Source organism: Camelus bactrianus, chromosome 26 (assembly GCF_048773025.1).
Source record: "Camelus bactrianus isolate YW-2024 breed Bactrian camel chromosome 26, ASM4877302v1, whole genome shotgun sequence".
Lineage (NCBI taxonomy): Eukaryota > Metazoa > Chordata > Mammalia > Artiodactyla > Camelidae > Camelus > Camelus bactrianus.
In genome coordinates, this window is record NC_133564.1 from 17180162 (window position 1) to 17195622 (window position 15461).

The 15461-nt window shown below is 39.7% G+C and overlaps 1 protein-coding gene across 5 annotated transcripts in view; it reads right to left on the reverse strand.

The window, feature by feature from the left end:
• SORBS2 (sorbin and SH3 domain containing 2) overlaps window positions 1-15461 on the reverse strand; it is a 185841-nt gene that overhangs the window by 154064 nt on the left and 16316 nt on the right. The gene's annotated exons all lie outside the window — the stretch shown is intronic.

Below are 15461 nucleotides of genomic sequence, written 5' to 3' on the forward strand. Positions count from 1 at the left end.
AAAAAAAAGGCAAGAGAGAAGGCAAATGAGAGAGGAAAAGAATCCCAGCTGCTGGGTGGTGCTACTGTTCAGAGAGCATTTGAGCTATTTTCAGCATTAACAGCAGCCGGGGTTGTCTGCAGAGGGACGAAGAAACCTTGCCCGAATCGCCACACCCCCCTCCACGGGGGCAGAGGGGGAGGCACAAACCAGGAAACCCACAACAACTTGCTTCACTGTGCAAATATTCATTGAAATTTTAAGGAAAACTGCCAGCACTATTGAAAACAAAACAAAACAAAAAACTTGATTGAAATCTTAAAGACACATAGTACTTTTGCCATAATCCTTGAGTTTTCAAAGTGATTTACCTGATTTGTTGAGAATAAAATGTTCTATTTAACGCCTTATTGAGAGGAAAGACTCTTCCGATAGTTCCTGGCTGGCATATATGGGTCTTAAAAAATATTTTAGATCTCTCTGGGCAGAGTAGCTGTTGTCAGCTATCCTTCTTAAGACCAAAGACAAATGGTTTATTTCTAGCACGCACCCAAATTTCCAGTTTCATCAGCTGTGCTATTTTTGAAAGCTACTGGGTTAAGCTGTTGACATTTCTTATCTGTTGGCCGAGACTGGGGACCATTTGGTGACAAGATGCAGACAGGCCACCATCCCCTGCTTCTCCCTCTGAAGGCCAATACTTCAGATTGGGTCACTAACAATGACAGCAAACTCTGAGCTTTCATTTTGTTTCTAGAGTGATGAATTAAGATCTAGAAATTGTTTTCATTCATTCATTCATTCATTCAGCAAATACTTCTGTGGAAAGTACTTCTGAGGCTACTATACGCCAAGCACTCTGAGAACACAGTCGTGGACAACATTAACAGTGTCTTTGCCTCCAAAGGTTTACAGCACACAAACTCAGCAAGAATAATGACAGAATTTGTTACAGACTTTTCCAGTGCTATTCCACCTTGGCAACTGGAGACGGAGATCTCTTTCTAAGAGTGAAGGAAGATACTCGTCATCGACCCGACTCCTGACTTCCATTACTTCATTATGCCTTTTGCAACACCTCTAAGAAAAAAAATTAGTAACTTCCTACCAAGGAAACACTTAAGCATTCCTATAAAAGCCTTTATTCCATGTAGATGAAATCCCTGAATCCTTTCAAATCCCTATTCTTCATAACAAAGAGAATGCTTAAGCAGTCAGAAAGTACTGCTGAGAGGGGAAAGGAGGTAAAAGAAGATTCTCTGATCTTAGTCCAGTATGAAAAAAACACCTTGACATTTTTTATAGTTCGTATTATGAAGGTTGGTTACTAGAGGCTCGGATCAAATTCAGTTTTTTTAGAACTGATTATAAAAAATACCGAGGAACGAAATAGGTGAGGGAGATTGAGAGGTACAAACTTCAGCTGCAAAATAAATGAGTCACAAGTATGAAATGTATGTAACTAGGTAAAATATTCTGTGGTGACAGATGGTCATGAGACTTACCATGATGAGCATTTTGAAACATATAGATAGAAATGGCAAATCTCTCTGTTGTATAACGAGAACTAACATAGTGTTCCAAAGCAAGCAAACAAACTCATAGGAAAAGAGGTCAGATCTGGTTGCTAGAGGTGGGTGGGGTTGGAGGAGGGGAGGGATGGAAGAAAGCAATCAAACGGTACAGACATCCAGTTATAAATAAGTACTCGGGATCTGATGTACAACATGATAAATGTAATCAACACTGCCGGATTTTATGTCTGAAAGTTGTTAAGAGAATAAATCCTAAGAGTTCTCATCACAAGAAAAAAATTTTTTTTCTATTTCTTTTATTTTGTATCTATATGAGATGATGAATATTCACAAAACTTACTGTGGTAATCATGGTATATGTAAATCAAATGATTATACCTTAAACTTCTATAGTGCTAGTTGTCAATTATATCTCCATAAAACTGGAAGAAAAAAAGATGATACTGAAGACTATGCAGGATATGTTAAAAAAACAGTTACATGACTGCTATTTCGACTATGACTGTAAAAGAGTAAATCTTTCAGTGCAGTACACTTACGTTAAAACTATGCAGATATATAAATTTTAAAAATTATAACTTACTGTTGAAATATTTAATCAAAATTTTAAAATGCGATTAACTTTGTTTAAAAATACAGTAGGGCTTTAAAAAAAATCTCTAAAATAATACATTTTTATGCTCATTTATGAATGAACGTGAATAAAAAATGGTCACTTTTTTTTAATTGAAGTATAGTTGATTTACAATGTTATGTTAGTTTCTGGTGTATCAGATAGTGATTCGGTTATACATATATATTCTTTTTCATTATAGATTATTGTAAGCTATTGAGTACAGTTCCCTGCGCTATACATTAAGACCCTGTTGTTTATCTATTCTGTATATAGTAGTTTGTATCTGCTGATCCCAAACTCCTACTTTATCCCTTGCCCCTCTCCCCCTACCGCTTGATAACCATAAGTTTGTTTTCTTTGTAATGGTCACATTTGAATATGTCTTAAATACCTGTCAGTTTATAATTGGATATTTACTTGGTCAAAATGATAAATGGTAATTCTGGCAAAAAATTGGAAGCCTAGCCTCAGAAAAAAATTTTTTTTAATTGTTTTAACTTTTTCCTCCTTAGAGCAGTTTATAATGAAAAGGAAAATATATTTAAAAATTGGCCTTCCTTGAGAAACTATGGAAGTTAAGGGAACAGATAAAGATTAACTATTTGAGTACTAAGTCAGCTATTATTTTTAAATTCCAAACTGTCTGCTTTCCACACCAAGACTGGGAGAAGCCCATTGCCTCATGTTTAACTATTATTAGACTCATTTCCCATCAATTGCACTTGAAGGAGCAGGTTGTGAGCTGCTTAGCTGCTCTCCTCCTGGGGTGAGTCCTACCTGCTACGTGACTCACCCAGGTCTCCTTTGTTCCCCAAAGATCCCGACTGTCCCAGCAGCCTGTCCATAACCGCCTTTCAACAGATTTGATGTCACAGAAAAGTATAAATTGGACTTGAGGCATATTTAAAAAAGTTATAGGATAGTAAATTTGGACATTTTACTTACCCAACTACTATGACTTTTGTAAGTTATTAATGCCTTAGCAGTTATACCAACTGTACTTCTGTTAATGGTTTTATTTGTATTCTTTCTCTCTCCTTTTACAAATAAATTGATTTAAAATAATTGGGAAATGCTTACATTAGAGCAGGCTTCTTATATTGGTGAAACTCTAAATATGGCTTTGGTATAACCCCTCTCCTGTATAAAATCAGAATAATAATAGTACCAATCCACAGAATTGTTGGTAGGGCTTATATGATTATGCACATAAAATGCCTAACTAAATAATGCCTGACACATAGAAAGCACAAAAGTTATTATCTCTGTAAGTCTAGAGTTTGGCTGTCCAATATGGCGGGTGCACGTGGCTGCTGAGCACTTAACATGTGGTTTGTCAGAACTGAGATGTCATGTAAGTGTAAAATGTACACCAGGCTTTGAAGACTTAGTATGAAAAAGAAGAATGTAAACAATCACAGTTTTTTTAAAAAAAAATTGATTATATGTTGAAACGGTACTCAGACACGTTGGGTTAAATAAGATATTGTGCTAAAATGAATTTTACCTGTTTCTTTTTACTTTTTAATATGTGACAACCAGAAACTTTTAAATTACATGTGTGGCTTGCAGTGTATGTTTACTGGGCAGTGCCATCGAGGCCAGTGGGTGTCAAATTATACCAAGCATCAGAGTCACCTGGAAGGCTCGTCAAAACAGATTCCTGGGTCCTACCCCTAGTTTCTGATTTAATAGTTCTGAGGAAGGGCCTGAAGTCTTGCATCTCTAACAAGTCCCCAGGTGATTCTTGACCACACTTTGAGAATCACTGGTCTTGATCCTTGCTGCTTAAAAGAGTGGTCTGTGGATCAACATCTAAGCCATCACTTGGGATCTTGTTAGAAATGCAGAATCTCCGGCCCTATCCACACCGACTGAAACCAGCAAGTACATTTTAACAACATCCCCAGGTTACACGTATGCACATTGAAATTTGAGAAAAACTGATGTAGAGTAGTGTCTTTCATCCGTGGGTATGCATGAGACTCATCTGGAAAATTGTTTTAAATACAAATACCCAGGACCCACCTCTAGAGAGTTTTCTTTAATCTGGATGAAACCCAACCATCTGCATAGCTAAAAAGCGCCCCAGGGGATTCTCATGTAAAAGTGATTCACACTGAGAGTGTGAGAGGCAGTGGGGTCCATCAGACCAGATGCAGAGGGACCAGGATTCAGAAGCCACATGTTCCTCTCAGTGAAGGGCAGATGCTTAGGGATTGTCAGGTGCTGGGAAGACAAGATCTGAGCAGATGGCGAAGGTGGAAACCACACAGCAAGGGTGGGTGGATGGGTGTCGCAGCCAGCAGGGGGCGCCTGTCAGGAGGCGCTCCATGAATTTGTGGGTCTGACGGAGGTCCCCAAAAGCTCCAAGTTTGGACTTGAATGGAAGATTGGATAAAGCAGGGCATATCCTTGATCTTGGAGGAACTAGAAAACTTGGCAAGTTATCTGGGCAGAGATGCAGGCCCGGAAGAGTAAGATAGGGACCTAGTTCCAAGGACCCTGGTGCAAGGCATGAGTGGGACCATCTGCCGTGTTCACGGAGGTTCTTAAACTCTCCAGGAGGACCCGATTGGTTTCAGCGGCTTGAGCAGGAGTAACCTCTCAGAGATGAAGAGAGGGTAAAGATAGACAGATATGTAAGCTGTACATTACCTTCTGTCTCTCCATAGCCCACCAGAAAAACCTAAATTGTTTTCAGCTAAGTATGGTCTAAATAAAACTATGTTTTGTGAGGCATCAAACTATCCTAAAGGGCATCTCTATCTCAAGAAAGGCTCTTTTAACTCAGCTAACACTCCAGTTGTTAGAACCATGAGAAAGATTGGTATTTTGGAGTAGAGAGGCTCTTGTTATGCTCTGCCCCACCCTTAAATAAATGAGCACACTATGTTGAATCATCTCACCAGTTTGCCAAATGACTTCTCACTTTTTCGGTGGCACCAAAGTGCTGTGTGCTCCAAAGGGCTTCCTGAAGGTAAAATCCTCGTTGTAAGAGAGAATGGGCGCCCACGCTGGTAACGTTTAAAACGCCTAATTCTGTATGTAGCGACCATTTGTAGCTTTATGTCTCCCTGGTTGGTTTGTTGTTTCAGAAAAATTTTTAAAAAAAAGTGTGTACCACTGAAGAGCAGAGGGTCTGGAGCCAGTGTGTCTGGGTTTGAACCCGGGTCCCGCTACTTCTGCGTGACTTGGGGCCAAGTTACTGCACCTCTGCGCCTCAGTTTCCTCCTCTACAATAGGACCTATCTCCGTGGGCTGTTGTGAGTATTCGAAGAGTTGTCATTTGAAAGGAATGTAGAAAAATCTGGCACGCTGTAAATGCTATGATTGGTTAAATAATTAAAATAGAGCAGACTAACTGTGCAGGTTTCCATATATGGCCAAATGTAGTACTTTGTTTTGAGATACCGCGATGATTTCCAGGGACTTTTATGTGCGTGGTTTCTTGAATCCATGTATTTTGAGGGCTTCTTTGAGAGTGGTTTGCATTTCTTTCCCAAGAGAACTCCGAATTCTCATTTGATTCCTCATCACTTCCTATTATTTGAGAGGATCTCAGTAGGAAGGAAGTGAGTGTAGTTTTCCCATGAAGATTGTTTTCTAGGTTACATTTTTCCCCCACGAAGTCCTTTGAAAAGTGAGTTGCACGACAAATGTTTGAAGGCTTTTGTGGCCATGTCAGTTTGGTAGCATTGTCTAATATTCCAGGAGAACAATGCGTCATTCTCCTAGTCAGATATTTTAGTGCTTAGGGAGAGGCAGCAAGACCGCCTGAAACACTGGTGTGAGTTTCAAAGATGTATTGAAAAGGCAGTTAGAGTCTCGTACTATAGAGACGAGAGAAATCAGACAATGCTGATTACAGGAAGGGGTGGACCCCTGAAGTCAGGCATGTTGGATGCAAAATGAAGTCTGGATGAAGTGTAATAACATCTTTACCCCCGTCTGCTTCAACCACATGAAACAGAGTGAAGCAGACGCAACCAAAAGGATGATGCTTGTAGCATTACACACTTAGCAGGTGCGAGCGGGGCCACCTGAGGACCTCAGTGTGTCACGTGCTAAACAGTGAATAAATGCACCGAGTGGGGAAACCCAGGCCCTAGAGCTTAAGTGATTCCGTACCAATCATGCAAGCCCTCGGTGCTTGCGCCCTGAAACACAGGCAGAGGAACTGGGCTGCAAACCCCTTCCTGACACTAACATCTCTACTTTTTCTTGGACTTACAGAGCTTTCATTTGGCAGTTCCCGCTTGGCCCCATAATCTACATGGGCAGGTGTAATTATTCTAAAGTTGTCAAATCGTATGTCCACTGATTTCTGCTTCCTGGTTACCCATGTGGAGCGATTGTGTCTTAGGAGGTGATCTGCCATCCCGTGTGCCACTGTGCAATCTGGGACGGGGTTTTACCAAATAAGGTGAAAATCTTAATGAACGACTAAATAACTATTATCAAACGCAGGAGATCCCGTAGAAATAACTTCTTAAAACCTTTGTCACAGCTCCCATTTCTAGTTATTGTTTTTTAAGCTTACTGTCTGAACTCCGTATGCATTTAAGTATCGCTGCTGTTTTATATAACCATGACTTAGCTTTTCTTGATATTTCTGTTCCATTGAAATTGAGCATAAGCAACAGTTGCTACATATGGCATAAACATCTTTAAGATGAGCTTTCTCAGAGTGGCCTATTTCAGGCTCTGCACGATCTGCTGTCTTCTTGCATGTCCACCCACATCTCCCTACCCTCTTTCTAGCTCCATTTCTTCCAGCTTCTCTGGTCTTTCAGTTTCTGGAATGAGCTTGGCATGCGTTTTTCCCTCTCACTGGTCCACGTTCCCTGCTGAGCAGTAACTGCCCTGCCCTCTTCACCTTCAGCTGAAGTGCCTGTTCCTTAGGAGGGCCTTCCCTGATCCGGCCAAGGTCAAGCCTTTTGGTTTTTAACTCTTGAAGAATCATATTCCCCACATTCTCTCCAGTGGCAGACTCAGTTGCGTTTCTCTGAGTGATCGATTCATGTCTTCCTCCGCTGTTAGCTTGTAATCGCCTCTTTCCCCTTCACCCTGTACCCCGACACGTGGATTGTATTTGTGCCCGGCAACCATGAAATTAGTTCTACAGAAGGCAATGAGTAATACATGATAGCATCTTTGTTATATATTTATGAGAACTTGAAAAATAAAAAATATCTTTTTTTTTGTAAAAAGCCAAAAAAAGGTATTCTAATTAGGCCGCTGTTTCCAACTAAGAGGACTGTGAATTATACTGCTTTGAAGCTACATATTTGGTTTAAAAGTTGGTTAAAGAATCAGATAGCACTTGTTTCCCGCCTCCATATGTAATATATTCTATCATTAATAATTTCCATTTATCTCCTAAAAATAGATTTGAAATAAACCAAGTTGCCTGCACTCTTACACCATATCTCCAAACCTTTTTCAGAACAGTGTAATACTCCATTAGGGTGTATTAATCACTCAGTTGGGGTCCCTGATCAAAATTTCTTTTGATTAGGATTGTTGACAGAATGATATATTTGTCTGTACATTGCTAGACAGTTACACCACCTGGCTTTCTGCAGGCCATATCTGACGTTTTTTTCTAGGTACTTTATGAACAGACAGACAGACATGAAGTATCACACCATCAGTGCTACCTGGACAGGCCATTATGACTCCTGTAGCATGAAACCCTTTCTCATGTCCATGTAGTGCATCAGTTATAAACATACAATGAATTCTGAGCCCTTTACTGAGAAACTAGGAGTTTTGCAATCTTGTTCTCTGGTAAAGGGCCATGTGATTTCAGCAGGAGAGGAAAGGAGACATTTATGTGGCTTGAGTTGCAGAACAGAGTCAGAGACTGGGGGCTGGTCTTCGCCCTGTTGCCTTGGAAGAGTCTGTGTAACACTTTCTTCCACCAGGGGCACAGGGACGCTGGTTATAGCTTAAGAATGTTGGAAGATGTTCTATTTTGTACATGCCTTTTATACCTTTGTAAAACACTTTGAAATCACCAAGGCACAGCATGAAAAATGTCCTTTCTGAGGCACTCAAAAAATAAACTAATTAACCCAACAATCCATGGCACATTTCCATCGTTACTATGCCCACAAAAGTTAATTTTGCAAGGACAGTTGCACATAAATAAGCCACAGAATGTTAGAAAAGTGTCCTTGAAACTCACAGAGATGAAAGATGAGTGAGTAATAATAATAAGGAAGAGCTGACCAGCATTCAAGGGTTAGAAGGAACTATAGATTTATTTTATCAAGTGCATAAGAAAAATGTCTTCCCAGAACAAATGCAGAAGTGGAAACCTTTGGCTATTGGACAGAATAATATTTTCTGTGTTATCTGTCCTCTAATCCAGACCTTCCTACCTATTTGTGTGACTTGTTGGTGTGTCCCAAGTGGGTTACAGATGTTGCCGCAATATTGAACCCTTCAGCTATCACCTGACCCACTGAGGCCTGGGGTGGCTGGGGCGTCTGGACCAGTCACCTCCGGCTGTTAGCAACCTCATCTGTGTCCCTCCCGGAGCCTACAAATATTCTCACTTCCACATGTGCCAGACACAGAAAAATCTGCAAAGGAATGGTCTAACCAGCAGGTCAACCTGCTAAACACAGGAACAATAGTCTCATTAACAAAAAGGAAACACAAGAAATAAGATGGCATGGGAGAGGCATGTGAGAAATGTCAAGAAATAAGTAATGAGATCTCAATTTTGTGAAAAAGGGGGAGAATCGTTGTTCAGACCCTAGGCTGAGCTGGAACTGGCCTGGTCTCCAGAGGAAGGTGGTGGGGGGCCTGCCCTGCCTGCAGTGATGGGGATTCTGTGCTCAGGCAGAGGTGGGGAAGGGATGGCGGAGTCACAGTGAATGCTTACATCTTCACCTTCAAGAGAGTGTTCTCTTTTTCTCAGCAGGGATTTCTTTACGGATCATTTTTGACTGAAGTTTCTCTCTGATGCGTTTTATTTTACAATCAAGTCACTGCTTTCAGCCTCATTCTTCTTTAAAGTAAATAAATCATGCGACACAGTGGTGGCAGACATGGCTTTCTCCCTGCGGAGGACCCCTTTCTGCTTTCAGCTCTGCTACAGCACCCTGCTGGCGTGCCTGTTCAAAACCCTGCCTTCTCAGATTCCCTTACAGTTTGTTCTGGCCGATAAGCTACGGGCGAGACACTTGACACGCACAACAACACAGAACCTCCGAGGGGGAGGCTTCTCTGCCCTTTGCCCCTTAACCTCCCCCTGCTCTCTGAGCTGGGGGCGATGCAGATCCTGTTCTGGGAGGCACCCGCCAGGGTAGAGTTGAACCCACTCTGGGTTTCTTAGGGACACCAACCTCTCACCTGGTTAAAGGTAACCTGTTGCTTGAAGCTAGAAACCTACCTGACACAATCATCTAAGAACGACTTTCTCAACATTTGGTTGAAAGATAGAAGGCCGGCCATTAGGATCTCATATACAAAATAGTTTCGGTTTTGAAAGTGCTTCTGGACACCCACAGTTAGTCCTCACAATAGTTGCCTTATTCTGTTTTTTAGCCCCATGATCATTTCCTAATGGGGTGAAAACTGCCATGAAAGCCAGAGCCAATACATTTGAAGCCCTAGGAGCTGCATCTTTGAATCTTTTGGGCTTTAAACATAGTCAAGTGGTCGGCTCTTTTTCCTAAAACTAACATTTAACGATCAGTGATACCAAGAGAAATAAGAGCATCGTAGTAACCTACAGGAAATGCAAAACAGGAACCCAGTGTTTATCCTGTTCTCAGTGTGCACTGCCAGGGCATTGTTCAGAAGACTTTGAACAGGGTCACTTCAATGCAGTTTACTGAGCTTTTAAAATCTAAATTGAATAATGGAATTTGTCCTTGTTACAGAAAAAGTGTTTTTTGAGAAGATATTCAAGGCTAGTAATGTACTGAGTTTGAATATTAAATAACCTTTAGGATTTCTACCTATGATTTCTTAGAATGGTAAATGCTATCCATCAGCATTGCGGCAAAGGTGTGTTGAATTAGAAAGCCAATCATTTTCCAGTTTTAAATAAAACTAAAGAGACATCTATATTGTGGAAATTATTTTCAGTATTCTTGTCTCATGGCTTCTGCTAAGCACCATAAATGGAAAAAATGAATATAAATCATAATACATTCCACTTTATAACAAGCAGTCACGTATAAATATCTTGTCTTTCCATCCATACTTGTGAAGAGCATGGTGGCGGAGAGCAAGGTTCTGCAGGCTGTCTGGCACCATCGAGTCTGACTCCACTGCTCCGCACAGAGTGCTTACCCCAACCTCCCTGAGCTCCAGTTCTCGTAGTAAGAAAATAAGAACCATTGCTGTACTTGACTCAAATGATCGGCGTGAAGATTGAATGAATTCATACGTGCAAAGCTCTTAAGAGAATGAATGCCTGGTACACAATAGGTGTAAGTGTTGGTGTTATTGCAATGATGCACAGCACACATAGGTAAAAGCATGCACTTGGAGGGTAAATAGTCCTTAGTTAATTTTCTGACTCTGCCCTTTATTCACTCTTTGGATTGGGCGTGATCTCTGAGTGTCAGTCTCCTTAGCTGAAGAGTGCGGCATAGCATTAATTACCTCAGAGCATTATTGAGGGGATTGCAGAAGTTAATGCATGGAAAACCACACCTGGTACACAGTAATCACCAGTTATTTTTAAAAATCAGAAAAAAATTTGCAAATACATTAATTGATCTTTGCAAACGTATGTTCTTTTAGTTTGCTGATGGGGAAACTGAAATGGATGGGACACACTGAGATACTGAATTTAATTTCCTTATAATTTATTTCAGATAGCTCACATTTAGACTTTTATGGGGTTTTCTTTCAATTTTAATTCTAAATAAGAATTCACGGCATTGTCAAACAGCTGGATTAAAAAAATTCCCATCTTTGCTAATGACTATATTGATAGTTGATAATTTCCTCTTTAAAGCAACAGCATTATCATCATCTTACTTGGTGAGTAGAAGGTAGAAGAGGAGGGATATTAGCATTAAAAGGAATTACCCGGAAGAAGCAAAAACAGAATTGACTTTGTAAGTCCCTGTAAGAGCCTATGATTCCCTTAGCAGGTGGGAGGAACAGAGTTACAATTCTATCCATCTTTGTTAAAAACAAACTTTTTACTAACTTTTATCCATTGACTGCAAATCTGATGAATGAGAATTGAAGTGTAAGCACCTCTATTACAGCAATAGTTATATTACAGAAAAAAAGAATCAAGGCTTTGGAATCAGGCTTAGCTTGCCTAGGGGCAAGCCCTGTCACTTTTAGCAAGTAGTCTGTCTGAGCCCTGACATTCTTACCTATAAAATGCAGACAACATCCCCTACCCTTTGGGGAGCCTTCAGAGAGGACTACATGAGACTGTGTGAAAGTCAGTCAAGCACCTGTTGCAGAAGGGAGTTTGATAGATTATTGTTGCTGTCATTTTCTCACTAGACTGTAGGCTCTGTAAGGACAGACCTCCCTTTAAAAACGAGTATTGTCAGTTCCCAGCACAGAGTCTGGCTTCCAGAATGTACTGAGTGAGTGTACATCTAATGAAACCAGACAGTGACACCCTGAATGGAAAACTGAAGCAACCACAAGAATGCAGAGAAGGCTTGACTTGTTTAAGAAAAGAGAGCTGAGAGTGATGGGCACTGACCAGTTGAACTGGTTCTAGGCAATAGATTTAGGTAAAAAGTAAGTAAAAGACCACCTTTTCTTCACACAATGTATTTGGGAGGGAAAGGCCAGCTGTAAGGGACAAAGTTGTGACAAAGAAGTTGTCACAGTGGTCATTTTGCTGCCTGAGGGGAGAGTTAATAGCATCTTTAAAATGAGACTGTTTCTGTGTATCACCTGTGTTTTCTTCCTTTGTAGAAAGATGGTAATGACCTTAGTCCATGATTTCTGGGAGTGTTGCCTGATTTCTTTTTTGATTCACATGAGTTTTTATATAAAACTCAGATCTTCTGATTTCTCTGAGCCCCCCACCCCCTTCCACATTCTCCCTCCCTACACTGAGTGAATGTCCCCACCTCGGGACTCAATAAGGTTTATGCCTAGATCTAGTGACACTAACCCCGGAGGGCAGGCTTTACGTATGGGGTCCTATCCTAGGTCTCTGTTACAATATACATATCCACGGATATGGTATAGCCTGGAGATTTGGGGCACCAATTTTGGCTTCCCATATTGCTTATATTTCATTTAACCTTGAATCATAACTGAAAGGACCACTAAAACCTACCTAATTATCCCCTAATTTACATTTTGAAAGTTGGGGTACAGGGGATCACCTTATAGAAAAGCTATCACTAGGACCAGGGGCTGAGAAACATTGTCCCAGTGGGGCTGAGAGGGCATGAACAGCATTGACAGCATGTTCTAGATGTGAGTCAGGGTGAGAATCTCCACTGGGTCCTGTCAGTCTGTACCGTGAACACCAGGGCTACTCCATCACCAACTGCTACTTTCTTCTACCTGGGAGCAGCTTTGATAGAGACTTGCTATTCAAACCCCTGGTGAACTAAATTAGAGAGAATGCTGCCTACAATAGTAGACTCATTAAAGTATCAGGTGATAGCTTCAACTGCAACAAAAAGAGGTTTTTAGAAAAGAAAAAAGACATGAACAGTAGAGATGAGATTTGCAGTAATTCTAGTGAGTAGGGATTCAGCAGGGGAAAGAAATGAATAGACTATATGCTAAAGAGAAAAATCAGTAAAATTTGGAGCTTCAAAGTTCAATATTGGTATATTTTAACTAAGGCATAGTCATACACACTTGACTAAAGTAGAATAAAGTGATCTCAAAATCAATCATCAAAGGAGAATAACATCATTTAAGATCATTATAAAAATCACTCAAAAATGGGATAATGCTCAGTAAGAGATTACTTTGCTTAATGCAGGACATGCTTAGTAAAACTTTTATAAAAATAGAACCTTGTGGCTGAGTTCATTTTATAACATTTCACTAGGCTACACTTGTCCGGTTTTACAGTTATACTCTGTAATGTATCCTACCTGCAAAGACAGATAAAGAGGGCTAAATTCAGGTCACCTTTAGATCTTTACATACAACGTTGGGTAAGAGAAGAAGGAATTGGAAAGGAATTTTAACAAATGGTCCCCTCACTTGTGGCCAAACCAAACCCAAGCTATAAATTGCAGTGGCTCTGCTGTTATGTAACGCGAACTCTGTTTTCATGTTGCTGATTAAGATCTATCCACTGGCCCCTTTTAAAAGACTTGTACACATTTGAACATACCTTTGAGACTCCAGACTAGACTTCTGCACCACATTCTATTTTGGGTAACCACAAAGGTGCTGGAAATTTCAGATAGTAACAAACACCACAACCTGCAAACTGAAGAACACGAGCTGATAAATGCCCGGGTTTCAGAGCACACCCGGGTTTCAGAGCACACCCAGGCTGTGGGCGCCAATTTTTCTTTGGGGTGTTTGACTTACAGATTTAGACCAGGTTAGGTCATCTTTGTTGTGATGATTTTATTCTTCCAGTTAACATAACATTGCTCTTGTTTTCCCCCTTTAACCCTCAAAATTCAGCTTAAGGTCCATTTTTAAAGCTTGCTTTTGGGCTGCCCTGAGATGATTATTAGGTACTTTCACTGTTGACAGGAAATCGTACTGCTTTCCTTCTAGTAACCACCTCCATGAAGAACTCAATCTCATTCATTGTAGCTCATCTTACCTGGATTTTAATTGAATACGAAGATATCAGTAATAAATTACATTTATAATTATAATTTATATATTATATACCTATATAAATATATGTATTTATATAAAGATAAACTTGCGTGGTACCTTCAGAATATATTAGTTTCTTACAAGAGAGTCATTCAAGACAGATATAATATTGAAGTTGTCTTGATTTTTAATAGAATATTTCATGAATCTCCTTTTTAAATATTAAAGAATCTTGAAAGCATACAAGGTGAGGAATGGTTATGTAATTTGGCTGCTATTCCTGGTTCTCAACCATCTTCTCACTTAGTATTTTTAGAAGTTAATTTTGAGTTTGAAGTTTCTTCCTACACATATAAATTCATATAAATTCTTGCACTGTTTCCAAATCAAAGTGAGCAGTTCCTCAAGGGCTGTGTTTGCCATTTCCATTTCAATGAGAAACAATATATCTACAGCGATTAAAAGGTTTGTGAACAGTCCTTGCTAATTTCTACGCTGATGAAACATGCTTCAGGAGGCAGGAGACTCGAGGTCTTATTTCTTATTACTTATGTCCACTCACTGCTTCAAGGGTTTTGTTAACTTTGTTCTGAGAGGAACTAACATTGGGCTAAGATATAAAACACAAGAACAATGAAGTAAGTAAATCAGTCTATTAACACATACACTGTGCCCACACTCACACACAAAGACACATTTAAACTAAAAACATTCCTGATTCTCACTTACATGATAATCCCTTTGGCTCTACAAGGAAAATAAATGTATCTTTGTTCATTCATCTGTTGGACATGTACTAATGGCTTTCCCCAAATGGATAAGGACTATAAACTTTAGGAATTATTACAAGATACCTGAGTAGCTGAATGGCTCTAAAACTGGAATGAGTTCCACCTTAAAAGAGCCAAGTAATCTGTGGACTCACATTTCACTCCATTTATTTGCCCAGCCAGTCACCCTTACAGACGGTCTCTTCATGTAAAAGAAACTTTAACGTTTTACTGTCCAGAATGTTAACTTCCTTATTCTTACAATAGTGCCTTGGGCTGGTAGAAAGCATCTCTCATTTCACAGATAAATACTCTAAAATATACTTATCACTTAACAACTGACTTTATTCACTTAGGGCAGAACTCAAGATTCCCCAGTCACTTTTTCCTGAAATGCATTACTTTTATAACTCCGCATTAATTCTGTATCATTGAAATTGCTTTCCTTTTTCACATCACATAAATGCAAAGAAGAGATGATTTTGGTGCTTGGTTACTAATATTTATAATGTCTGTCTTCTGAAGAAGTTTGAACATTGAGTTGAAAACTGTGAGTGTGGGAAAAAGCAATAAAAAAAATCTCAATGTGATTTAAAAGCGTAACAATGCACTGCTTGTAATGATACTTATTAAAATGGCATTTTTTATAAACAACTTTAAAGATGTTTTGAAGTACTAATTCTGAAAAGTATGCTCATTTTCAAGGCAACTTAGAAACATCTATTTAAATTAGAATGACAACGCCCCATTTAATTATCATCCAATGGTATGCATAAATTCACCATCTACATTAGAACA